Source organism: Epinephelus fuscoguttatus, linkage group LG18 (genome assembly GCF_011397635.1).
Source record: "Epinephelus fuscoguttatus linkage group LG18, E.fuscoguttatus.final_Chr_v1".
NCBI lineage: Eukaryota > Metazoa > Chordata > Actinopteri > Perciformes > Serranidae > Epinephelus > Epinephelus fuscoguttatus.
Window position 1 is genome coordinate 2,788,016 of NC_064769.1, and position 27,300 is coordinate 2,815,315.

A 27,300-nucleotide genomic window follows, 5' to 3' on the forward strand; every position below is an offset into this window, starting at 1 on the left:
AATCCTCTTCAAAACTCATTGACTTTCAACCTCTTCTTGTCCCTCATACTTTGAGCTAGAGGCACCATGTCAACTTTTAAAGAGTCAGAAGACCTTGAACGCATTAACTGTACATAATTATTATCTATCTTTATCTTTATTTCGGCCTTGACCAGTATTCTTTTGTTTATGAACACTGGTAGATAACTATCTTGCCACCAGATCTTTGGCTGCTCCTGACGCTACTGTCATAAAAACAAGAGACTGCACATGTGCAGTTGCGCACTCTCAGCTGATTGTAAACAGATAAGATGGCGACAAGACGCAATTTCAGTGTTCATTTAAAGCTAGATGTTTTGAAATATTCCGAACAAATGTCGGGGGAATACGCCGTGGGGCATATGATGCCTGGTATGCAGAGGATGGCAACAAGACCTTCACAAAAGGAGGGAACATGAGAGCAGCTGACAAACGCAAGATATCAGCTTACCGTCTCAAGGTCCAGTAATTTCCTCTTTCGTTGGTGTCATGACTGCCCAGTACCTGGACAACCGAGCCGTGGCGGAACACAGGTATGTGGCGTGTCAGAGGAGAAACGAGCCATGAACATTTCTCTTTGTGTTAGGTGACGTTAACGGCGTTAGGCTGACCAAATGTCCTCTTTTGCCCGGACATATCCACTTTTCACGTCCCGTCCGGGGTTTTTTTTTATAAACTGATAATGTCCAGTTTTCCATGTGTTTGTGTGTGTGTGTTAGAGTGACATTATTTATAACCAAAGCACTGAGTTTGTGCCACACAGTTCTTACGGCTAAATTATTAAGAAATGGTTGTGTGTTGACGTTCACCACACTATCCCGACGTGCTTTAGGTAATTTATAATTTGTGGTTTATTAGCATTAGAAGCATTCAGCCTCTAATGTGTGTATAGCGCATCTCACTCGGTTAGTGCTCGGCTAACTCCCGGGAGCATTCTTGGTGGTCGATATTAGCCGAGACATGCCGGTGGTTAAACACTCGCTGAGCTAATCAATCAATCAATCAATCAATTTTATTTATAAAGCCCAATATCACAAATCACAATTTGCCTCACAGGGATTTACAGCATACGACATCCCTCTGTCCTTATGACCCTCACACAGCGGATAAGGAAAAACTCCCCAAAAAACCCCCCCTCAATAGTCATATGTGTATAATAACAGTAGAAGTATGACTAATGACTAATGATGGCAGCAGCAGCAGCAGGAGGCATCTGGCAGGACCACGGCAGCAGCACAACCACACACGTCATGCTGTCCAGGCACTGCTGCGATATGAGTTAGTCTGAGAGACAGTGGAGCACAAAGGCTCCGGAGAAGAAGCCGAGTTAGTGACATCCAGAATGGCCAAGTTAGCAAGATGCAGTAATAGGATACGAGAGAGAGAGAGAGAGAGAGAGAGAGAAGGTGCCCGGTGTATTACAGGGGGGTCCTCCGGCAGACTAGGCCTAAATCAGCCTAACTAGGGGCTGGTACAGGGCAAGCCTGAGCCAGCTCTAACTATAAGCTTTATCAAAGAGGTAAGTCTTAAGTCTAGTCTTAAATGTGGAGACGGTGTCTGCCTCCTGGACCGTAACAGGAAGATGATTCCACCTGTGATTCCATCTGTGACTATGCAGTTAGTACATTACATGTTTGATTTGAACGTTTATGGAGACGTGAATCGGTCGAGACCGGGAACCCCCAAACGAAAAACGGGGTTTGTTTTCAAAACGTTCATGCAATGAACGTATTAGTCCAAGGCTAGTGCAGTATGTAAACACAGGCCATATCTTCACATGTCCGTGCTGCCATCTCGAGACTGCTTCGCACATGCTCCCAGAGCGCTGGGCTTTCTGGGAGATGTAGTCAGTGTGGTTGCTTTGGGTCTTCTGTGTTGTGTTTGACATTGTTAAATATGTAAATAATGTGTAGGTAGATTCATGTTATACATATGGCAACAGTCTTGTTGAGAATGATAGCTGATGGAGAAAATATTAACCAGCTTAAAGACTTATGTTCTATTTATTGTGTTGCAAGTGGAAACAGCTGGCATATGATGCCTGCTTAGGGTGTGTAACCATCTTTACCTATGGAAGCCCATTTTCGCCAGTAATGGAAAAAAAGAAATTGCTATTCCTAATCAAAATTGTGAGATAAAAAGTCATTATTACGAATGTAGCCTAGTTTTAAAATTAATTTGTGGCATGTTGTCTTGTAAGGTGTGTGGCATCACGGTGGCTGCAGATGGGACAGAGGATGAGATGATTCGCTGTTTCAAGGCAGGACAACTAGTACACTGTGGTGTAGGCAATAGTAAATATTGGTGATTTACAAAAACACCAAAAACTATTTTTATTGTTAATGCAAACGTTGTTACTATAAATAATACAGTACTTTCTTTGTAATACTACATAGAAAATATTCATTTTTACTGTAAAGACAGGTTTACATAAATATTTCTGCTGTTTAAATAAAAAAAAAATACAGTATTTGTATTTTCAAATTTGGCTGTGATTTTTTTTGTTTTTTAATTTTTTTAATTGAAAGCCTCCCTCAAATAGTAGCCTGCCCCTATTTGTAGCCTCACCCCAAACTATTATTTTGTTAATAGTAGCCCCAGCTACTATTTGAGGAAATCTGTATGTATGTAACATACAGTCACTGGCCACTTTGTGTACACCTGTGCAATTTAATGCAATCCAGTAGAATGACTATACCATGATTTTTTCCCTGAAGCTCAATAAACTTTGTTTATTATTGAGGTCATAGTGAATGGTGGTGGTGTACTGAGGTGGCCTCCTAATTTTGTCTAATTGAGGAGGACCAAATATTAGGAACACTTTTAAATATATTGCACTCCAGTACACCAACACCACCCACTACGACCTCAATAATAAAGTAGAATAATCACCTTTCTGACAAAAGCTGAAAAAGTAAAAGCTTTGTAAACGTAGAATGTGTGGCAGAGCTGTTGTATTGACTTGTATTAGATTGCACAAGTGTACCTAATAAAGTAGCCAGTAAGCCAAACATTTACACCACCAATCCATGCCTGCTCTGGATCTCCCCGCAGCCCCTGGTTGCTCGGCAGCCTCAGCCTCTGAGACCATGCTGATCAAAAGTTATTAAAAGCTTTTCTCTGTGTCAAGGGGTGTGGCTACTATGACGTTGTCCTCGCCACCAAATATGTTTGGCTTTTTGATGGCTTCAGCGACATCATATTCACATGAAATTGATACACAGGTCAAAAATGGCGAGCTCATACATCTGATAGGGGCGTCGCCCATGGGGGGGACAAAATGCCTCTATAGCGCCACCTTGAAATTTTCAACATACCCTTCCCATAGGGGTTTTTTTGGAGTAGGAAGATGAAACGTCACACCACATCAGGGTTAACTTACTCTGAGTTTTCACATAACCGCTTCAGTGATGTGTGCTGCTGCCACCCCACGTAGACACGGGAGAGCGAGGGCCCGGTCACAGCTGCTTGCAGCTTTAATTCTAATTATTATTATTGTCATTATTATTATTTTCAGAATTAACACTTTATACAAGACTGAATCAAAGAAAATTACAAATAAGTTTGCATCTAAGGCTGAGTAGGGGTAGAGGAAGGGTACTCTCAAGAGATACAGAGATGCAATTATACTGATTGTTCCTATATTATAATAATAATAAACTTTATTTCCACTTAGATTATTGCAACTCTTTATTTACTGGACTGCAACTGAAATCCATCAACCGCCTTCAGCTTATTCAAAACACTGCAGCTAGAGTTCTCACAAAAACCCGATGGTATGAGCACATCTCCCCTATTCTGGCCTCATTGCACTGGTTACCGGTGGTGTTCAGAATTGATTTTAAAATTTTATTGTTTGTTTTTAAGTCACTGAATGGCCTCGCCCCATCTTACATTTCTGATCTCCTTACCCCTTACAACCTTCCTCGTACTCTCAGGTCTGCTGAACAGCTGTTACTTTTGGTCCCCAGATCCAGACTTGTGACTGAAGGTAGCAGGGCATTTGCTGTAAGGGCTCCACAGTTGTGGAATGCACTTCCTTTGGGAATCAGACAAGCTACCTCAGTGCCATCTTTTAAAACTTGTTTTATCTGACCTATGCTTTTACTGTTTCTTTTATTATTCATTGTCTTATCTATGTTTATTTTTGATTGTTTTGTAATACTGGGATGAATTGTGTATTTTGTTTATATCTTTGTGAAGCACTTTGTAAACTTGTTTTTTGAAAAGTGCTATATAAATAAAGTTTATTATTTGAGATATGAGGATGAGAAATTGGGGAAGAAAATGTTTTTTCATGATTTGGGTGGACTGACTTTTCCATGAATTGTCACCTTAATGCACTGGAGGGGTTTGCGTGTCCCTGTGACCCTGGGAGCTGTGTTGGGGCCAGTAGCTCCCTCTCAAGGCAAAGGGGACTGACTAAAGGCCTTTGTACACTGAATCTGTATTTTTTGTTCAAAATTGTTGCACAGCTAAAAATATATACGACTTCACGTTCACGTTCAAATTTGCACACCGAATCAGAAGCTTTAGTCCATCATTAAAATTTTGAAACAGGTTTGATTTTCTGCATTTTTCACATCCGTCAGAAGCCTTTAGAGAGCTGTTTGGCCTATCATCGGTGAAGAAAATGTGGTGGTGGGACACAGCAGCAAGAAGACAGAGGAAAGGAGCGCATAGAATCATTTCATGACTCAGATAGCTCACATTCAACAGATCAGATATTCAGGTGGATGATGATGAATAGGAGGAGTATGTGGACTGCACACAGAATGTGGAGGACAGAGAGGGACGACAGCTCTGCCCCTTCATGCAGCTGCAGTGCTAAATGAAAGACAGGGAGGGAGTGATGACAGCTGGATAGATAACTCCAGTAGAAAGAGGCAAAGGAGGAAGTGTGTCTTTTCCTTTTGTCATGTATTGTGACTTTTCACAACAAATTGAACAATAAAACACATCAAAATCAGTGTGCAAGTGTGGCAAGAGCATAAGCAAGTACCAATGTTTCGACTAGACTGTCTTTATCAGGGTACATTCAATACCCCGATGAAGACGGTCTAGTCGAAACGTTGGTACTTGAATAAAAGAAAACATTTTTGCATTGAGTCTTAGAGTGTGCACCTGACATCTTTTTTCAAACTCACACATACACAAACACAGCCAAAGAAAATTGTGAAGAAAACCACCACTGGGAACTGAACTGCCACGGCAGACCCACAGCACCTGACCAAAGACAAAAACAAAAAAACATGAGTTAAAACATTTTGAAGTGCTATACGGGTGTGGACAAACACAACATCCCAGAGGCACCAGCCGCTGGCACGGCTCTGTCAACAGCGGCTTGCCCAGCTATGAGAGGACTACCACGGGCCATTAGCACAGCAACACCGGTCCTGCCAGCAGAGGAGGGCCCTCAAATCTGTGCAATCCAACACCTGTCTACCAACAACAGCCCGGGGCTACCGACTGCTAGCACGGTGACGCTAACAGCGACCACGGGGCTAGCGGCTGTTACCATGGTGATGCCAACAACGACACCACCAGCGGAGAGTCATCTACAGTACAGAATGCCGGCAGCAACAAAGTGGGACCTCCGAACACTATCTCGCTGTTGCCTGCAGCGTCTTGATCAGCAGTGTCTGCGATGGAACCAGCCAGGCCTGGCGGAGACCTCTAGAGTGCTGCTGCACAACCCCCAAGTCACAACAACGGGTATATCAGATCAAGAGCACAACACCAGGTTAGACGCTGTTAACGGCCAACTTAATAATAGAGTATCTCATAGGAATCCTGTGTTTAAAAAACAACGACGTGTAAAGCTCTACCAAACTCTCAATCATTCCAAAATTATCTCGGATCCACAATGCAAGTCTAAGGGCCTGCTTGGAGGCCATATAAACATGCATAGTATTGTACCCAAATGTGATCAAGTTCAGCATCTGCTGAGTGACTCTGACCTGGACTTTCTATGTATTTCTGAAACTTGTTTACATAGTAATTCTCCAATGGCTGGATTACATGTACCAGGATAAAATATCTTTAGGTTGGACAGATCAGGGGGAAGAGGCGGAGGGGTAATGTTTTATGTAAAACAACACCTTAAGTATAAGCAAATTAAATGGGCCTCTGAAAACAATCTGGAATGCATTGGTCTCAACGTACCGTCTATCCGACCGTCTGCCGCGGTTGGAGGTATAAATGCTGTCAAAAATTAGACTTAGTGGCCCGTCTCCACATAAACCTGGCCAATTGAGATTACCAAAGAGTGAGACTGAAAATTTGAAACTTGCCCTAAATAACATCGACTGGGATGATCATCTCGCCAGGGAGGATGTCAATGAAAATTGCAAGGTATTTATGGATGTTATCCAGGAAACTATGGGACAGTTTATGAAGAAAATGAAACCTAAACTATCTAAAAAGAATCATTTACCATGGTTTAAATGGTTACTGAGTAGCAGATGGCACCTTGTATGGTAGCCTTGGCCACCAGTGTGTGAATGTGTGTGTGAATGGGTGAATGTGACATGTAGCACTTTGAGTGGTCATAAGTCTAGAAGAGTGCTATACAAGTGCAGTCCATTTATCATTGAAAAAGTGACAAACTTAAAAATTTCTAAAAAAAAAAAAAAAAAAAAAAAAAAAAAGAAGAAGATGCAAATTTGGTAGATTGATTTTTGAGATTTGAGAAAAACATCCAAAAACCCTGTCAATCTATAAGTCCCCAATTGTTTTGAGTCCTTTTCTTTATCAGCCTCTCAATAATTCATCCTTTAAGAAGGGAGAGAATAGGGGATTTTTGACTAAAGTTGAGAGAATTGAGATTGATTGTAGACTAAAATGTCTCTTAAACTGAAGGGAATGATTCATGATAGGGTTTCAACTTGTCCAAGCAGAAGCTAGAGGAGGGGAGGAGGATAAAATAGCAGAGAAACTGGCAGTTTTACGAGATGCCTCCTCTATTCCAATTCAAGCAGGATCCCAATCACAGAGTCTCTAATGGCCCTGAAACAAATGAAGAAGACCGAATGTTAGCTGACCAGTAAAAAATCTTAAAGTTAGGGAGCACTAAGCCATCAGAAGTTTTACGTTTTTGAAGAAGAGCCTTACTGATTCTAGCAGGATGGTTATTTCCAATAAATGCTAAGATATGCTAATCAACTAGCCTAGAAAGGATTTAGGAATAAAAATTGGGATATTTTGGAATAAGTAGAGAAATGTAGGAAGCACATTGGTCTTTATGGAGTTAGTACGACCTGTGAGGGAAAGCGGTAGGGAAGACCATCTGGTGAAGTCCTCTTTGACTAGGAGAGAAGAGAAATTAAGCTTGAAGAGGTTGAACATTTACGAAAGATAGCAAACAACAACGAACTATAGAGAAAAAACGGCAAAAAACATGGAGAAAACACGGCAAAACTGCTCCAGAACTACTCCAAAACTGTCAGAAACAACACTAATACAATTATTTACAACACCAAGATGAAAGAAAACACAGATAAAACACTGCTAAAACACTGCTACGACACTCACAAGCTGTACTCGCTTTGATCCGCTGACGCTCTCCTACTTGGCTGACTTCCGCCCTCTGCCCCAAAGGGCACTCCTGCCACTACCATAATGTACCGCTTCTCCACTTCTCAGCTTTCAGAATCCGTTCAATAGCGTGAATGATCGAGGAGTTACAGTAATTTGAAAAATGCATGTCATTTCCTGTCGCCGGCGACAGCTTCGGCTAACTGGCTAGCTTGCATTATAGCTAAGACACACACAACACAGCAGAAAGTAGGACTAACTTTCATTCAGTTAACATTATTTGACTCGTGAGTGGTGGCACTGGAGCCCTAGCAGTAGCGTACCTCCTGTTGGGAAGACATTTTCATTCTTTTGCCCAGCCTCCAACTTAAAATTGTTGGTTGGGCTTTCTTTTTCCCTTGGACCCTCTTCATACCACCATGGATGCTTCATACTGTAACGAACTGGGCCACGTTACGTTATGTGTGCTATAAATAAGAGAGATTTAGCCCAGATTCTGAACTGTTAAGTTGAAGTACTGATATTTCCGTGTTAGTGAAATGTTAAGTGCTGGTTGAAGTGATGATGCAGCGCTCTCTGCATGTGCATCTCTCACTGTAGATCTCGATGACAGCGGGACACCAATGATCCATTCTGCCGTTTTGATGACCCTGCTCAGTCTCTGTCTCTCTTCTGCCCTGCTGTTCCTGCTGTTCATGAAGCAATACAGTAAGTGAGGACGCTCTCAATGGTGCCACAGTAGAACATAGTCATGGCTGATTTGGAGAGGCCCATCCTCTTTAGTCTCCAAAGGAGATGGAGTCATTGCTGTGCCTTTCTGACCACAGCTGTGGTGTTGTCTCTGGAGGTCAGGTAGTTTGTGCTCTGGACTCTCTCAACAACAGAGCCATCGATGATTAACGGAAGATAGTGGGTCGGGGCAGTCTTCCTAAAGTCAATAATCATCTCCTTTGTTTTTTCTGTTAAAAATTGTGTCCATCTTCACCTTCTCTCCCCCTCTCTCTCTCTCTGAACATACACACATTGCGGAGTGTTGGCACTCATCTTTGTCTTCAGTCCTCACATCTGCTGTCTTAATTTCTCTCTCTGTCTCTGTCTCTATTTATGTATTGTTTTGTCATAATGGATTACTGTAAATGTATTATGTTGATCTGCAAGATGTTACTGCATCTTGTTAACTCGGCCATACTGCATGTCACTAACTTGGCTTCTTCTCTGGAGCCTTTGTGCTCCACTGTCTCGCAGGTTAACTTCTATCACAGCAGTGCCTGGATAGTGTGACGTGTGTGGTTGTGCTGCTGCCGTGGTCCTGCCAGATGCCTCCTGCTGCTGCTGCTGCTGTTATCATTAGTCATACTTCTACTGTTATTATACACATATGATTATTGTCACATACATATACTATCAGATGTTAATAATTACTTTCAACATATTGTACCACAATAGCCAGAATCATAATTATAATATTATTACTTTCATTAATGTTGTTGTAAGCTATTAACATTATTGTCTGTCCTGCATCTCTCTCTGTCTCTGTCTCTCTTTCTGTCTCATTGTGACATACAGATTACTGTTACTTTATTATGTTGATCTGTTCTGTACGACATCTATTGCTCGTCTGTCTGTCCTGGAAGAGGGATCCCTCCTCAGTTGCTCTTCCTGAGGTTTCTACCGTTATTTTTCCTCGTTGAAGTTTTTCTTTTTTTTTTTTTTTGGAAGCTTTTCCTTATCCCCCGTGAGGGTCCAAAGGACAGAGGAATGTCTTATGCTGTAAAGCCCTCTGAGGCAAATTGTGATATGTGATATTAGGCTTTATAAATAAAATTGACTGAAATTGATTGATTGATTGATTAATGCATACAGTTTGCGGTTTGCAGGTAGGGTGGTTGATTACCACATATTTTTATCATCCTTTTCTTTTTATGTGATTCTATACCGACTCCTGACGCAACATAATATGACAAGTTGTTTGGCGTTCGCTTTCTACAGAAGTACATCCACTTCCAAAACATACTTTATTTTTTGTTTGTCTGTTTGAATATTTGGAGTCTGGTCCTCCACCCTCTTTAGAATTTCAGTAGGCATTCTTTACTTGATTCTCTCAATGTCTTCTTCAGTTTCTGAGTGCACATGGCCCTGCAGTCTCATGCCCTTTTATGGTAATATTTGCGGGGTGTTTACCTATGCTAATTAGGATGAACTAGCACAACCTTCAGCTTACAGGACAATGGGATTCATCATGATAAGAACACAGGTGCAAACAAATCTGGGGTTTAATGCCTGGTTCGCACTACACAACATTTCTGTCCATTCTGATAGTCACTATGTCACATTACACAATTGTGGAGTCATAAGATAGTGCCGTGACTTGGCCGACAGACATGACACACTACACGATGGTCCACATCAATCATCCCCGGTTGTCTTTCATGGTGTGTGTGATGTCATCGGGTTATTCTTGTCCTATTTTAATTACTTTTACTATTATTTCAGTCACTGTGTCTGTTCATGTGCCAGCTGAAATGTTGTTGTAGTAATGTAAAAAGCACCAGCAGATGGCAGGAGCTACATTTTTTTTTTTTTAGGATTATTTTTTGGGCTTTTTGCCTTTAATTGACAGGACAGTGTGAAATGGGGAGAGAGAGAGAGAGAGAGAGAGAGTGGGGGGATGACATGCAGCAAAGGGTTGCAAGCCGGAATCGAACCTGCGACCCCTGCAGTGAAGCAGGTTCGATTCTGTACGTGGGGCGCTGGCACTATCCACTACTCTACCGACACCCCGGCAGGAGCCACATTTGAAGTACTATACACAAACATGCAAGTCATTGAATCCTCCACAAGTTCCTGCAAATGTTTCACAATAAAAGCCTATTTAGAAAATGAAGGGATTCTTTTAATTTGAAACAGATACAGGAAGTGTTGAGATTGAAATGAATACAGAGGGAATAATAAATAATGGCCCGTTTACAATCTAGTCTGTTTCAAATGAAACTGGTACCCTCTGCAGTTGCCCCGCTTCTATCTTTTAATTTTACTTTATGTGCATCTCCATTATGAAGAAATAATATTGTTTGCTAACTTGATGCTAACTGCAGTACTCACCGGGTTGATAAAGTGCCTCTGCTGTTTCACCCTATCATTTTTCTCTTTTTACTCTGTTGTGGTAACATCCCAAGAGGAAATATCAAAAAGGCTGGGCTGTTGTTGACATACAGTTGTCTACGGCAGCAGATCATTCTGTGTTCCTATTGGTCAAAATGATGGCTGGGATGGGGCACCTGGGAGCAGTTGGGCTGATATCGTGTAGTGTGAAGACCCCATCTATAATGCAGTATAGGGACATTCATAGTGAATTATAATACATTTATATAGCAGGGAAGGGTAACGGGCCCAGCACTAGGACCCAGGCAAGTGGGCTGTGTCTAAAGAGGGAAGGGGAACTCACCTGGGCCTTTCTGCCCATAGACATATATACATAGATGCTGCTTTGACTGCTGCTGCCGATTGGAGTGACGTGCCTACATGGCGGCCATCTTGGTACAGTGCTGCTCGCTCCTACAGCGCATTACGTCTATAGAGGAATGACATGTTTGCACTATTAAAGTATGAAATAAAAAGATAAAGTCCGCACACCAGCGCTGCTCCTTGCACAATTTATTCATGCATTGTTGTAACGTTTCGGGCCCCTGCCCTTCATCAGACATTAAGTGAATGTGAATACACCTCCATATATACACACCCAACCCCTCAGGGTCACCTGATGCAATCAAGTGACTCATGTCATTTTCAGTGACGTTTGTCCGTGATGGTTCATCAGACACCAAGAACCTCCTTATCAACTCAGCTCTTTGTGAAACAGTTAAATGACATAACAATCTATCCAAATGACCCAATGACTCAGAATTCTTTAGCCTACCACACATCACGGAGTCATCTGGTGCTTTAGCGTCTCTTTCACCTTCCAACCCTGCCTCCAGGACATCAGGATCTGGAAGCACAGAAACCATCAATGTGGGACTAACATTTGCTCCCTGAGCTAAGGGGTCACAAGCACAGAAGGGTTTAAGCAAGTTGGCATGACATAGTTGGGATGACTTTAACCGATTGGGAGTAGCAATCAAGTAATTTTGGTCTGACACTCGCCTCTCTACAGTATAGGGGCCAGCAAACTTCGCCTGAAATGGTGAGACCTGAAGTGGCATGAGAGCTAAAACCTGATCCCCTGGGTTAAACTCACGGTGGTCTGCACGACAGTCATATAACTCCTTCATATTAGCCTGAGCACCCTCCAAATTTTCCCTCGCCACCTCCACAGCCATATACAGGCGGCGACGAAACCCACTGACATAATTGACCAAGTTTTTAGGTGGCTCACTATTCACCAACCCATCGTGCAGTATGGCTAATGGACCACGAACAGTATGTCCAAATACTAAATCATTGGGACTGAAACCCGTGCTCTCCTGCACGACTTCCCTGGCCGCTAATATGAGCCATGGCAGTCCCTCCTCCCAGTCCCTCCCCATCTCCATACCATACACTGGCAACATGGACTTCAGCGTCTGATGGAATCGTTCCAGTGCCCCCTGGCTCTGTGCGTGGTATGCTGATGCCAGATTATGCTTCACCCCCAGCTGCTGCAGGATCTGCTTGAACATATGGGGAGTGAAGTTAGCACCCTGGTCACTTTGAATAACAAGTGGATTACCAAAAGTGGAGATGAACTTGGTCAGAGCCTGGACTACGGACTTCACCGAAATAGATCACAGGGGAAATGCTGCAGGATATCTTGTAGTTTGGCACATAACAGTTAGCATGTACACACATCCTGACCTAGATGGAGGCAGTGGCCCGACACAGTCTATAATCAAATGCTCAAAGTGTTGGCTAACCGCTGGGATAGGACTGAGGAGCACAGGCTTAACAACCTGGCTCGGTTTACCAGTGAGCTGGCACATGTGGCATGACTTTGTTTATCGCCTTTAACCCAATTTTGAAACTTCTGGCGATAGGCTTCTGGGACCAGTTCATATGCCTTTAACACAGCTGACTTCACTGCTTCATAATCCAAATCATCCTGTGCACAAATGGCTGAATAAACTTCCTGAGCTCTCCCAGTAAGGACACACTGAAGCATAAGCACCCTGTCTGAATCCGGCCAATTCTTTGTACCCGCAACACGTTCAAAGAGAGTAAAAAAAAAAACAGGGTCTTGCTCATTAAACTTCGGCACCAAATGCATGTTAGCCATAACATCAGTACCATTTGTCGCAGAAGCCAAGGGTCCAGATGCCTCTAATCCAGACACCCCTGAAGAAAGCTTGCCCTCCCTGATAAGCTGCAACCTGATTTGCTCCAACTCTATCTTCATTCTCTCAGTGCCTTGCCGCAACCTCTCCAACTCAAGCTGCTCAAGCTGCTTCTCTAACTCAAACTTCCTCTCCTTCTCCCTATTCTCCAACCTCAACTGCTCCTGCTGAAGTTGCATGGCCAATAACACTTTCTGTTGCTCAAAAGACAAGCCTGCCTGCACACCTGCCAGCACAGACCCCTGTGCAGCTACTGACTCCGCCTCAGCTGCACCAAGCTCACTCTTCTGCAATATGCCCTGATCAAACAGATATGACAACACTGTCTCTTTAATGTCATCCTTCCTTTTTGACCCTGCAACCACCACTCCATAATGTTCAGCTATTTTCAGTAATTGCTCCTTCTTATAGCCCTGCAAAAATATTTCCGTAGGCACATCAAAAAAGCCAGCTAAGGAAGCCATAATTCATAACCTACCAATCAGAAAGTAATGAGTTAACTGACAGACACACAGTGGGGCAAACTTCAACACCCACCAGAGAATTTTCCCCCTAACTGCCTAATCAAAAACTTCTATCTATATTTTCTATATATTCTATCTATACTCACCCCTAGTCTTCATGCGGATTGTGGTGGGTACTTACGCACTGAAGCCCAACGAACCTGTAAAGCGACCTGCATGCAGGCAACCCCCCAAAGTCACGCGGATGTAACCCCGAGACAGCTGTCAGACAGCTGACAGCTGACACCAACCACGACACCACAACACTATGAAAAAACAAACAAACAGATGAAACCCAAAGGGGAAACGCCACTAAACCTACCAGGGAAACCTCAAGACAGCAACACTCATTTACTGAATGGCAGTCGACACTCCGACACCAGGACGGACACTAATGCTTCCTGCAAAACAAAACACATGATGCATCTCCCAAAACCAGAGCAAACAAAAGCCAGAGCATCCCAAAACCAGAGCAAACAAAAGCCAAAACAGCTCTGTATTATGTCTGTATTATATCTCAGTATTATGTGTGAGTATTAAATGATGGGTGTGTGAGAGTGTGTATGTGTAGGTGTTGGAGAGTGCATGAAAGCAAAGAAACTAAAACATCAATAAACCAGACCAGAGTGGTTGCCTGTAGGGAGAAGCAGAGAGGGAGTGGATGAGTGAGCACAGCTTTTATCACTTTCAGTGCACCAGGCCCAGATGCACTGAGTTGCAATCACGTCAGCCTGGGAGAAACAGGCCTGACAAACTCTCACAGCAGACACACCCCTAGATGACACAGGGATCATCACATTCGGTATAATATTGCATTTAAAGGCGCTGTATGTAAGAATGTGGCCAAAATGGTTACTGCACTCAAATTCAAAATCGTGCCCGCCCCCCCCTCCCCTACAGATTCGAGGTTGCTGGACAGCGGCACGCTGGAGACTGATTTGTTTGTCCACGGGCGGCTGCCGTGGCAGGGCCGCATCGCCCCATCCTTGATCTTTGGTTTTCCAGTGGACCATTCGAGCAAGTCCGGCTTCTCTGCTGCTAACGCTGTTGCCGGGATACAGCTGAGGAAGAGCCGGCTGCTAATGCTATGCACTGGGACACTGCTAACGCTGCTGCCGGGATACAGCTGAGGAAGAGCCGGCTGCTAATGCTATGCCAGATATCCTCAGCTGTAAACTCAAGCCAATAGTTCTGATGGTGGCGCTACAGCAAGCGTCTAAAGTTCAAAACTTTGAAAATTCATAACAAATCAACCATACGTGCTACAACTTTACAACTTCCATCAAACTGTAGCCCCAATACTGAAGAAACTTCTAAAACTATTAAAAATTATGAAGTTCATCACTCTGTTTTTTTTCTTCAAAAACTGTAAACTTCTTGAAACCTATCACCTCCCACAATTTTTGCTCAATTGACACCAAACTTGCTACAGGGCATCTTCAGACTGTCCTACAAAAACTATGTTTCTCAGATTTTTGATTTATCAAAAATTGAGCCTACAGTGCATCAAAGTGTTTGACTGTAAACGGTACTGTAAACATATACATGCAAATTCTTGCTAAATAAATCTTCAATGTTCATGAAAAAAATGACAGAATTCTAGAGTCATGGTAGATGATGTGTGACAAATTTCAGAATTTTATCTCAAAAACTGAATTTTTGACAGCATTTTGAATTTTGCTCTAATGTAAACAATTGGAGTCAATGTAAAAATGGCAATTTTAAACATCAGTTTCTCACTTATGGAGCAAATCAATCATTGTTACAATCATTGTTTTTGTCTTACTAACTGAATTTTTTACAGTGGTTTCAAATCTGCCTTTCCATGCACGGATGGCTGCTTTCCTGCGCAACAGTGAATGGCTTACACAATTTGTGAAGCCGCTGTTGAGTTGCTACTTGCCAATTAGCTCAGAGTAATAGATGACCGTTTTAGGTTCCAGAGGTTGTGGGTTATGGGTTATAATGTAATCATCTTCTTGTGCTCCAGCGTATTGCTTAAAATTGCCTGAGGGTGACTGATCACTGTGCTGCATCTTCAAGTCTTTTTTCTGCTAGAAAATCTGCCTTCTCATGCTTGAAAATAAACCAAACTTTGCACAAAGATCCAGTGTCAATACTTCAGTGTGAAACCATCTGAGGCTTCTCACTTTGCACATAGCTCAACTAGTTAAACATCAGTTTTTCACTTATGAAGCAAATCAATCATTGTTAAAATAAATTACCAACATCTCCATGCTGTCTAGATGCAATATGTGTATTTTTAGATTTTTGTTTTGATAACTGAATTTTTTTTGACAGTGGTTTGAAATCTGCTTTTCCATGCATGGACGGCTACTAAACCTGCACGTCTGGCTTAGTCAATTTGTGAAGCTACACATGAATTGTCACTGACTAATTAGCTCAGTGAGATAGAAATTGATTCTTAGTCTCAGAGGTTGTGAGTTCAAGCCTCAGCTGATGCAAAAGGCAGATTGTGTTGCTAACTTCCTAAATGTCTTCCAATTCTTGTGCTTGTTGCCCAGAATTGCCTAAAAATGCCCGGGCCCGACCCATCGCTGCGCAGCAGCTATAATTATTATTATCATCACTATCATTATAATTATATTGCTTTTATCATTATCACTTTATTATTATTATTATTATTATTATTATTATTATCACTATTATAACTATATTGCTATTATCATTATCAATTTATTATCGTTATTATTATTATTATTATTATTATTATTATTATCATCACTATCATTATAATTAATATTGCTTTTATCATTATCATTTTATTATTATTATTATGTTTATTATTATTTTCATTATCACTCTCATTATTATCATTATTATTGTAGGTATAAAATCAGCTGTCTCTACCGTTTGTGAACAGCAGACCATCAGTCTGCAGGATCTTACAGGATCCATCACATGCTGTTATTTGAGTGTACATATTAAAAACATCCAATATCTATCATTATTCTTCTAACTGGTCAATCACTGCAGTCTAAGGTCTGTTTTTTTTTTTCAGACCAGAGGCAGTTTATAGATGAAATAACATTGCATTTTAACCAAAATTATGTCTCAAATTAGTTATTTCACTAGTAAGCAGCTGTGTAATACATGGGATTGTCTGCTGAAAACATTAAGTAGAATTTGTATTTGGGTTGCAAAACCGGCATTTTTAAAATATTCAGGCATCCTGTGTCATAGCTACATGTGTGATGTTTTTAACAAATCAAACCGTTTGGAAATCGGTCGAAAATTCAGTGAATAACTCTACTTTGAGATTGTGGAGTACCTCTTACCTCCGTAGATGTACATGCACTACCGCCTCTGCTGGCCCTGTACCAAGATGGCAGCGCTTTAGGCACGCCCCTCCACAGTCAATGCGGCGTCTATATATATATGTCTATGTTTCTGCCTGCAGTGAAACACACACCTGAGAGGAGAGCTGAGGTCTGCAATCATTTGCTGCATGATTTGGTAGGCTTTTATTTGATGAAACATATTTTAAACCATGATTGTTATGAGAGAAAACAGTTGTTAGTTCATTGCGAAATAGATTATTTTAAAAATCTTTAAAAAAAAAAAAAAAAAAAGCCAAAGCATGCCAGCCAAGAAGTAAGGTATGCAAAACAACACAACCTTTAATAAAACAGATTTTATTTATTTTATTCAAAAGTTAACTTAGTTCTATTTCATCCCTACTGACCGCCAGAGGCGGTGCGTAAGCACTGGATATCTCAATCTCGCGCATGCACTGGTCGAGTACATATACCAACAAAGTCCACTTCTTGTTGGGTCAGTGTTGGATTATTCCGTTCAGCAGTTTGTTGCTGGCAGCCTTGTGATCATAGTGATCGGAGTTGTGGACGCTTCGTTTGCCCTCCAAGGGGCTGTGACACGCTGACATTCTTCATGGGAAGAGAAGGAAAAGACAATGCTGGAACTCGCGGTCAGTACACTTGCTGATTGTGTTGACAGCAGTGTTCAGTGATTAAGGCCCAAACACACTGAAATCGTCTGACGCACGCGTTTTGAAGTACACTCATTGTTTTAAATGGCCAAACACACACTAAAAACATTTTGACGCGTGTCTAATTGGCTTGACGCCTCAACTCCGACCTCGTCTTGATTTTGGAGCATCAAATGAGGACCCAGCGACCAGAGCTGTTCTTTCTGCAGCTGCAGCACCTGTTTGGAGAGAGATAAAATGAATAAAAAGGTAAGGATTTTTAATTGTATGCTATTTCACAGAGGACTTATTTGACAAGATATGTCCATATCATATGGTGGAGGGGAGAATTACAGCAATTTAATTACAAAACAGCATAGGATATTTAATCCAGAGAAGGCAGGATGCCAACTGCAGTTTACACGAGGAAGTTACCAAAAGAAGAAGAACTAATGTTAACTAACGGTAGTCAGCTGATTTGAGGACCGTCAAAACATGGACGAGGAGAAACTCATTAATGAAGTGCAGAAGAGACCGGTTATATATGACTGCAAACTGGAAATTTATAAAAATAGGGACAAGAGAGACAAGGTGTGGCGAAAAATATCTGAGGTCCTGGGTTTAACAGGTAAAATAAATGTCAAGTCAGCCAACGTTAGTTACCCTGCCATTAGCCTACGTTAGGTAGCCTACTAACTTCTCAACTCGTTAACCTACTAGCTACCCAGCCGATAATGTTACTGGTTGAGTAGCTAGTAACGAGTTGAGTAGCTAGTAAGGAGTAGGCTATCATAACGTTGCCGGTTTCCACTCGTAGCTATAACGTCAACTATATCGCCATAATATCCATACCAGCTGACTGACTTTCTGCTGTCAGTCAGCTGTAGTTGCAGCTGCAGTCAGCTGACTGACACCGCCACTGTATCACTTTGTAATGTAGGCTGTGGTATAATGGTGCTTGGTGGGGCTGATTTTGTCAGGAAGGAGAGAAAATACCACGTCTGTGTTTTGGTCCGACAGCCCACTGGTCCGACATCCCATTAGTCTGACGTCCCATTGTTCCGATATGTGATTATACTAGGCTATACTGTATTTGTGTACCATAGAGGATCATCAAATGCAACAAAAGTACGCTACTGGTTGAGATACAAGTGTCATAGAGAGAAGAGAATGAAACACCATAACCTCCTGTTATTAACTCTGGGGTCCGGGTTGTGTGGGGAGCTCTCCGCAGTGCTGAACGGCTCCCAGCGGGCGTATTTCTGCCTTGATGGTGCGCCGCGACCGGCTCTGGGTCAGCTGGGAAAGGCTTGAGGCGAAGCAGGCTCACGGCTTATGTGTTTGCCACTTTCTTTTTCATTTTAACCCACACCATGATCTTTTCCTAACCCTAACCAAGTGGTTTTTGTGCCTAAACCTAACCAGACCTTAACCACAGGGCATTATAATGATTTCGGAACAATGGGACTTCGGAACAATGGGTTTAATATGGTCAGAACAATGGGATGTCGGAATAATGGGCTGTCGGACCAATGGGCAGACCCCTTTTAAAAGCTGATCTGTGGATGGAAATTAAGCTTTGTAAAACGCTCTCAGCCCATCATATAACAGAATAAAAGTATATTTTTCTCCAATGCTTACAAACATGACCAGTCAACAAACCTTTCATATTGAAACGTTTTCACAGATGTGACTTAAACTGGACTTTCATTAAGTTATACATTTGCTACAAGTTGTAAAAGCAGCCTAAAATGAACAGTTAATAACTTGTGTTTGTTATGGTTGCTGTAATTTGTTGAGAGGAAAGAATGCAGTAAATCTATTATTTAAGGGCTTTTACAAATGTTTTGGAAATAAATAAAGACATAACTTTTTCAAATTCAGTGTTTTTTCAGTATGTACAAAATTAGACTATCAAAGAAGCTTGTTTATTTACAGATTATATCAATATCAGTATCAGTTAATATCGGTCATAATGGCAATGTTAATAACATAACAATTCAAGGTACTTTATTGGCATGACTGCATTTAACACAATGTTGCCAAAGCATATTAACACAAATTACAATACAACACAAATATAACAATAATATTAAATAATAATACATTAGTAATAATTGCAATTAAAATGCATGGAGAGCATGAGTGGCTATGGATGGTCTCTTTCAAACCATTTGGTCTGGCCATGGGACTTGTCCTTCTGGAGAGAGGAAGTATGCAGCCAGTTTGTCCCTGACTGCATATACGTCATTAGAGCCACGATTTCCCCGCATGTTCTCCATGTCCCCCAGACGTGCAGGAGTGGCCTCCAGGTCATCAAGCCACTGTTGATTCTCTCTGGGATTGAGGAGAAAGTTGTGCAAGATGCACGTAGTGAGTACCAGTGCATTCACTCGTTCTGGGTCTAGGTTTAAGGCATGGAGAAGAATTCGCCACCTTGAGGTTAGGATGCCAAATGTATTTTCCACTACATTCCTGGCCCTAGACAAGCGATAATTAAAAATCTGCTGGTGCCTTGGCAGTCCCCGACCAGGGTACGGCCTCATCAAGTAGGTTTTCAGAAGAAAGGCAGCATCGGCTACTATAGTGTAGGGGAGGGCACCTGCATCCTCTGCTCCAGGAACCACCTCATTGTTTGGCACTTCAAGGGTCTTTGCTGCCAGTCTTCTTCCTAAAGATGACTTGCCAAAGACACCACTGTCGCTGTTCTTGCCAAATTCTCCAATATGGACCACCTGAAAGCGGTACTCTGCATCTACCAGGGCCATGAGGATTACAGACAACTGCAGCTCGTCCAGAACGCTGAATACATCTACCAGGGCCATGAGGATTACAGACAACTGCAGCTCGTCCAGAACGCTGCTGCCAGAGTCCTCACCAACACCAAGAGAGTGGAGCACATTACACCAGTGCTTAAATCACTGCACTGGCTTCCTGTGTATCAAAGGATAGACTTTAAAATCTTGTTACTTGTCTATAAAGCACTAAATGGTCTCGGGCCTAAATACATCTCTGATATATTTGTACGTTATGAAGTATCCAGACCCCTCACATCATCTGGAACAGGTTTACTCAGTGTTCCCAGGCAATGGTGGTTTTAGGCGGGGGCCAGCAGGGGCCAGTGCCCCCGTAACTCCGAGTCCGGCCCCCCCTGTGGCCCCCCCCCCCGCCGAGGAGTCGGAGGGGGAACGCGGAACTAAATCGTCTCAACAGGTTGCCGGTCAGACCACTTAAAGAGGTGCACCCAGTGAATCATGCAGAATACACCACACAAGAAGGAAAAGGGCCTGAGTTTTCTAGTGTTTAGTGTTTCCCATACATTGACTAATTTGCCCTGCCACAGTCTCCAAAAACTGGCCAGATATAAAATGCCTCCGGTAAATGAACATCACTCTGTAGCGCACCGGCTGGAGCTCCTACCGGGAATTCTTCGGCTGCCCCCTCCCTCCCCCTCCCCGGCCTCACCACAGACACCACTTCATGAGCATTCTTGAAAACACCCAGAACACATCAGTAGAGAATTGTGTGGCTGTATTTAAGACAACTCTGAGCCTGCACGGCAACATACAGCACCATTGAGGTAAGCTCTGAAAACTTTTTCCTTTTCATTTGACTCATGCCTGTCACATCATGTTTATGTAGTGATGTGAAATACGATCCGGAGTTTTCATGGGTCTTTTATTTTGAAAATCGACTGGATACTCTTGTCTTTTCTGCCCCTGACTTCCTGTTTGACGCGCCGTCAGAAATAGACCCGCCGCGTAATTTTAGCGGAGCGGAGCGCCGCGCCGCTTCTAGGCCGCGGCTGGTGGAGCAGCTTCTTGAATGGCTGCTATTAGCTCCAGCACCCGCGCCTCGGCCGGATCGCGCACACCACGGATCCAGTGGGTTGCTATAAATGGGCCTGTCCCAGAGACATTCAACTACCAGAGGGCTTTTGAAATGCTCTGATTTAGGGTGCTGTACTTGCAAATCGAGAGGGAGGGAGGAAAGCAGTAATTTGTGCCTGTTTGTGTGTAATTTATTTGAATCTCACCTTTTGTTTTCCTTTCGTTTTGCGTATTTTGTATTGTTTTGCGTATCTGGAACTGTACTTGTGAGTGTGAGAATTTTAAAATAATATTTTGTCTGCACATGATTTTAAATATTAAAATAGCCCTCCAGAGGCAGATCAGTACGTCAGTCATTTTTCTTTTGATTACTGAAATGTTTAACCACTAATACTTAGCCATATTTTGAGTGTAACCCTTCACCATAACATACAACTAGTGTTTTTATCAGTAAAAGTGGAACATTTTTCACACATAAAAAGCACAAAGATGTTGAAATCTAGGCATATTCTGCCATCATAACTTTGCTCTCAGAATTCACCAGATTGATGCCTTTAAATCAAATACAAAATTTTCTCCCGGGGGAGCATGCCCCCGGACCCCCTTACACACATATATCTTATTGTTGAGACTTAGATATTTGACCGTACTTGTATGTGCCCCTGTATCAAAAGGACTGGCCCTAGCTTGGCCCCCCCATTGAAACTGGCCTAGAACCGCCTCTGTTCCCAGGATCAAAACCAAACAAGGTGAAGCAGCCTTTAGTTTCTATGCTCCCCGCCTGTGGAACAAACTTCCAGAATATCTGAGGTCGGCTGAAACTGTCAACTCATTTAAATCAGGGCTTAAAACATTACTATTTACTGCAGCTTACCAGTGAACTAGATATGTAACTTACTGTTAGGATAATCTGTAGCTATTGTTTTTATATTTGTCTGCTGTTGCTTTTGCTTTATGTTTGCTTTTTAAATGCATTTTCTGCACTGTTTTTCTTGCTTTTAGCTTTTGTTTTTAATGATCTATTGTTCCTTTAATGTTTTATCTTAACGTATTTCCCTTGTAAAGCACATTGAATTGCCTTGTGTATGAATGGTGCTATATAAATAAAATTGCCTTGCCTTGCCTTGCCTTGCCTTACAGAGAAGGTCCCCTTGTAGTTGTAGTACAAACTGCCAGTATTGGGGGGTGCCTGAATTTGGATGTGCTTTCCATCTAAAGCTCCAAAGCACAGGGGGAAGTTCCATCTTTTGTAGAATTTTTTAGCAATCCCTTTCCAGTCTGCCTATGTAGGCTTTGGGATGCAATTCTGAAGCATACGATTGTTGATGGCAGTGCAGGTGTCCAAAATGCCTCTCTAATTGTGGTTACTCCCAGGTGGTAGGAATAAGCAATTCCCGTAATGGAATCCCCTGAGGCCAAATATCTGAAATAAAGAAGAAAATAAGTCATTGCTGTAGGCTATTTATTACTATTACACAATAATTGTCTACAGTATAGGCCCAAACAAGTTAATTCTGTCTTCTTTCATACAGTATAGGCCTATTGCACTTATTCATTTTTTTTCTTCATACAGGAGAGGAATGTAGGAAGCAGTGGAAGTCCCTGCAGGACACCTACAAGAGGTGGAGGGAGAAACAGCATGAGCCCAGTAGGTCAGGATCCACCAGCCCAAAAGACTGGAAGTTTTCTAAGATAATGGCTTTCATTGACCCTCCTTTTTATTCAAGAGGGTAAGAAACATTTTTATATTTTTATTGTCCTGTATACCATCTATTATAAACACAACCCTTTTGTTTTTGCTCCCATTTTTCATGAGTTGAAGTAAAAGCTCTAAGACTTTTCCTATGCACACAAAAGGTTTACCTCTATCAAATTATGTTCACAAATGTCTTTAAATCCATGTTAGTGAGTACATCTCCTTTACCAATGAGGAAGCCATTAAATTTTGGAGCACAACCTTTTGTGTACATAGAAAAAGTCTTAGATCTTTTACTTAAACCAATGAAAAATGGGAGCAAAAACAAAAGGGTTGTGTTTATATTTTTGTTCAGTATATGTAAGAAAAAAGCCCACACACTAAACCATTGATCAGTTTCACTAAGACACTGTTTTCAATAGCAGTGAATCTTTGTTTTGCCAATTGATTCAGGTCCAAATCTCGACATTTTAGTGAAAATAGATAAAAAAAAAATATGCATTTTGTGTTACAAATATGCATGTGGAGTGCCCACATTTGAATTTTATCTAGAGGCAGATGACGTTTTGGAGGCAGCTGTCGTCATCAAGCATCCACCCTCCAGCTCCGCCTCACACTCAATAAAAACACATATCGTTCAATAAAAGTTGGCAGACTTTTGCTCAGACGAAGGGGCTTAGCTCCACTTTAAGGCTTGTTTGTGACTGTGACTAAATCACAGCCATCAAGAGACAAATCCTATAAATGTGACTGAACTGTCCAAGATAATTGGAATAGTACAATGAATTCTGTTTCAGGATGGATTTTCCCTTTAAAGGTATTTTGAATTGTGTTTTCAAAAAAGTTGTCTGTAAAAATGGTAAGAAATTAGTCATGTTGTTGTAGTGTACTCTCACAGTGTTTTATGATATGTGTAACCTGTTACTTTTCTTCTGATTCTAGCACTTCTGGCAACTTGGAGTCAGATGAAGAGGATGTAGAGGAACCCTGCAGAGAACCCTGCTCTGCAGAAGACAGCACAACAGCCCCACAACACACACAAAAAGGAGGAAGAAAACAAACTGCACCATCACGAAAGTTCTCAAGCCCCAACTCTGAAGTAAATGAAAAGCTGCTTCAGATCATCTCAACACCAGACCTATCCAAACCTAAAGATGATGTTGAAATGTTCCACTCTAGTCTGGCTCCACAAATGAAGAAGCTTGATCCCAGAAACCAACTAAGAGCTAAGACGTGCATGCTCCAAATGTTAGGGTATGTGGAGCTGAGTCAAAACCAGATGTACAACAGTGAGCTTCCTCCACAACAGATGTACAGATCTATGCCACTGGATTATTCTTGCCACAGTCCTGACCCGTGTAGACCATTCCCACATTATGACCCACAGTTTCAACCTCCACAACATGGCCTGCCTCTGAGACCCCCAGCTCCAATGCATTACATCTACAAAGACTGAAACAAGTGGTACTGTTGACTTTCTGTCATATTCTTACTGATCCATTTGGCCAGCAGTCATTCTGAAGTACTGATGAAACCTGAGAAGTATTGAGAGAAGGTCTTTCAGTTTCTCTAAGAATTTTTTTTTTTTTCGGTAGCACTTTATAATACAGCCCGTGTTTTACGACGTAACTCCCCGTGTCTTACGGCGTAACTTCCCGTGTCTTACGGCGTAACTCCTCTAAGACCTGCCGGGGTCTTACAGTGGAACTGCTACTGTCTTATGCTGTCACTCCCAGTGTCTTATAATGGAACTTCATGCGTCTTACCTTGCACTTACTGGGACTTCCCGGGTGACTCTCTGACATCTACCATGACATTTTGGGGGAGCCTATATGGTTTAGTTTCACTTATGACTTACAGTGTAACTCGCTATGTCTTACAGTAAAACGTCTTACAGTCCAACTCCTTTTGTCTTACCATGTAGGCCTACTTATTAAAACTTATAACTATAAAATCAGATATGATTTACAGTTTTAAAATACACGAAAATCATACTGCAATATGTAACCTGTTTAATCACACAATGACAACTTCAGAGTTATAAAATATCTTTATTCTTTACCACGCAGACACCTGGTACTTACATGCTAAGTGCCCAAGACTTCCCCTGTAAGTACCAGGGACCGGGTTGTATTGTAAAGTGCACACTGTTCACCCTTCCTTACCATGCAGGTACCTAGTACTTACACTCTAAGCACCCGAGACTTCTGCTGTACCTACCAGGGACTTTCCCTGTAATTACCAGAGACCTACACTGTACTTATCAGGGACCGGGCTGTATTGTAAAGTGCACACTGTTCACCCTTCCTTACCATGCAGGTACCTGGTACTTACACTCTAAGCACCCGAGACTTCTGCTGTACCTACCAGGGACTTTCCCTGTAATTACCAGAGACCTACACTGTACTTATCAGGGAGCGGGCTGTATTATAAATTGCACACTGTTCACCCTTCCTTACCATGCAGGTACCTGGTACTTACACTCTAAGCACCCGAGACTTCTGCTGTACCTACCAGGGACTTTCCCTGTAATTACCAGAGACCTACACTGTACTTATCAGGGACCGGGCTGTATTATAAATTGCACACTGTTCACCCTTCCTTACCATGCAGGTACCTGGTACCAGGCAAAGTGCATACTGGTAAATAAACAGTCTCGGGTGCTTAGAGTGTAAGTACCAGGTACCTGCATGGTAAGGAAGGGTGAACAGTGTGCACTTTACAATACAGCCCGGTCCCTGATAAGTACAGTGTAGGTCTCTGGTAATTACAGGGAAAGTCCCTGGTAGGTACAGCAGAAGTCTCGGGTGCTTAGAGTGTAAGTACTAGGTACCTGCATGGTAAGGAAGGGTGAACAGTGTGCACTTTACAATACAGCCCGCTCCCTGGTACTTACAGGGGAAGTCTTGGGCACTTAGCATGTAAGTACCAGGTGTCTGCGTGGTAAAGAATAAAGATATTTTATAACTCTGAAGTTGTCATTGTGTGATTAAACAGGTTACATATTGCAGTATGATTTTTGTGTATTTTAAAACTGTAAATCATATCTGATTTTATAGTTATAAGTTTTAATAAGTAGGCCTACATGGTAAGACATCAGGAGTTGGACTGTAAGACGTTTTACTGTAAGACATAGCGAGTTACACTGTAAGTCATAAGTGAAACTAAACCATATAGGCTCCCCCAAAATGTCATGGTAGATGTCAGAGAGTCACCCGGGAAGTCCCAGTAAGTGCAAGGTAAGACGCATGAAGTTCCATTATAAGACACTGGGAGTGACAGCATAAGACAGTAGCAGTTCCACTGTAAGACCCCGGCAGGTCTACTGTAAGACAAGCGAAACTACACAACAGGTTCCTCTAAAATGCCATGTAGATGTCAGAGAGTTACCATGAAAGTCCCAATAAGTATATGGTAAGACACGGGAAGTTATGCCGTAAGACACGGGAAGTTATGCCATAAGACACGGGGAGTTACGTCGTAAGACACGGGGAGTTACGCCGTCAGACACGGGAAGTTACGCCGTAAGACACGGGGAGTTACGTCGTAAAACACGGGCTGTATTATAAAGTGCTACCTTTTTTTCTTTTTTAACAAATGTTTTACCTCACAATATTAAGTGACATCCACCTGGTTGCATCCAGCTGTAGCTCCTGTACCAGGTGATAATAGGCACCTTGCTCCCGCCTCCTCTGGTTTATGGGATGCACCCAGATCTTGGTCCTCCTCCTCTGAAGTCTTCTCAGAAGAAGCAGAGCAGCTACTATCCTACGGTCTGTTAACAACTCCTCTGAAAAAAAAAGACCTTAAAGTCCTTAACTATCAAAGCCAACACATATTTTGGCACACGGGCATGGTGGCTATTTCAAATACAGTCATAATTTGTATTGGTATGTTGGTATGAATTGGTATGTTTTTGAATGTGTGATGACTGTATATTGTATTTCAAATGCACTCATAATTTGTATAATGTTTTTATTATGTTCTGCGTGTCCTAATGCCTTGAGACATGTCAATGGTGGAACCAAAGACGAATTTCTACTCTGTGGACAAGAAAGTATTCGTATTCGTACAACTTTTTATAGTGAGTATGGCAAACACTTAACAATTAAGAATTAAATTTCCCTTTGAGGCAATGATAAAGGAGAAGCATTTGACATAGCATAGCATACAGTTCATATTTTGCTGAAGTTTCCTAAAGCTTTAACACAATGGCAAATACATCTGTGTCATTCAAGCAACCACCAGGTTTGATTTTAAGCTATTTTAGCAAACAAAATTCAGGTAGCATATAGATTCTATTAGATTATATAAAATGTGATATATTACCCATTGCCGGGGTGAAATTAAAGTGCCAGTGCCATGTAGGTGACTGAAAGAAAATAATAAATAACAGATAAGATAGCTTGTCGTCAGTGGATTTACTGGTGTTTTTACAAACTTACACTATAATTATGAA

General features: G+C 42.0%; 1 long non-coding RNA gene across 1 annotated transcript; it reads left to right on the top strand.

Moving 5' to 3' along the window:
- The first annotated feature begins 24,438 nt into the window (after positions 1–24,438).
- LOC125905876 (uncharacterized) lies at positions 24,439–25,493 on the top strand. Its single transcript, XR_007451708.1, has 3 exons — positions 24,439–25,013; positions 25,161–25,307; positions 25,455–25,493. It is a non-coding gene; the product is annotated as an uncharacterized LOC125905876 (long non-coding RNA).
- Positions 25,494–27,300: the final 1,807 nt, after the last annotated feature.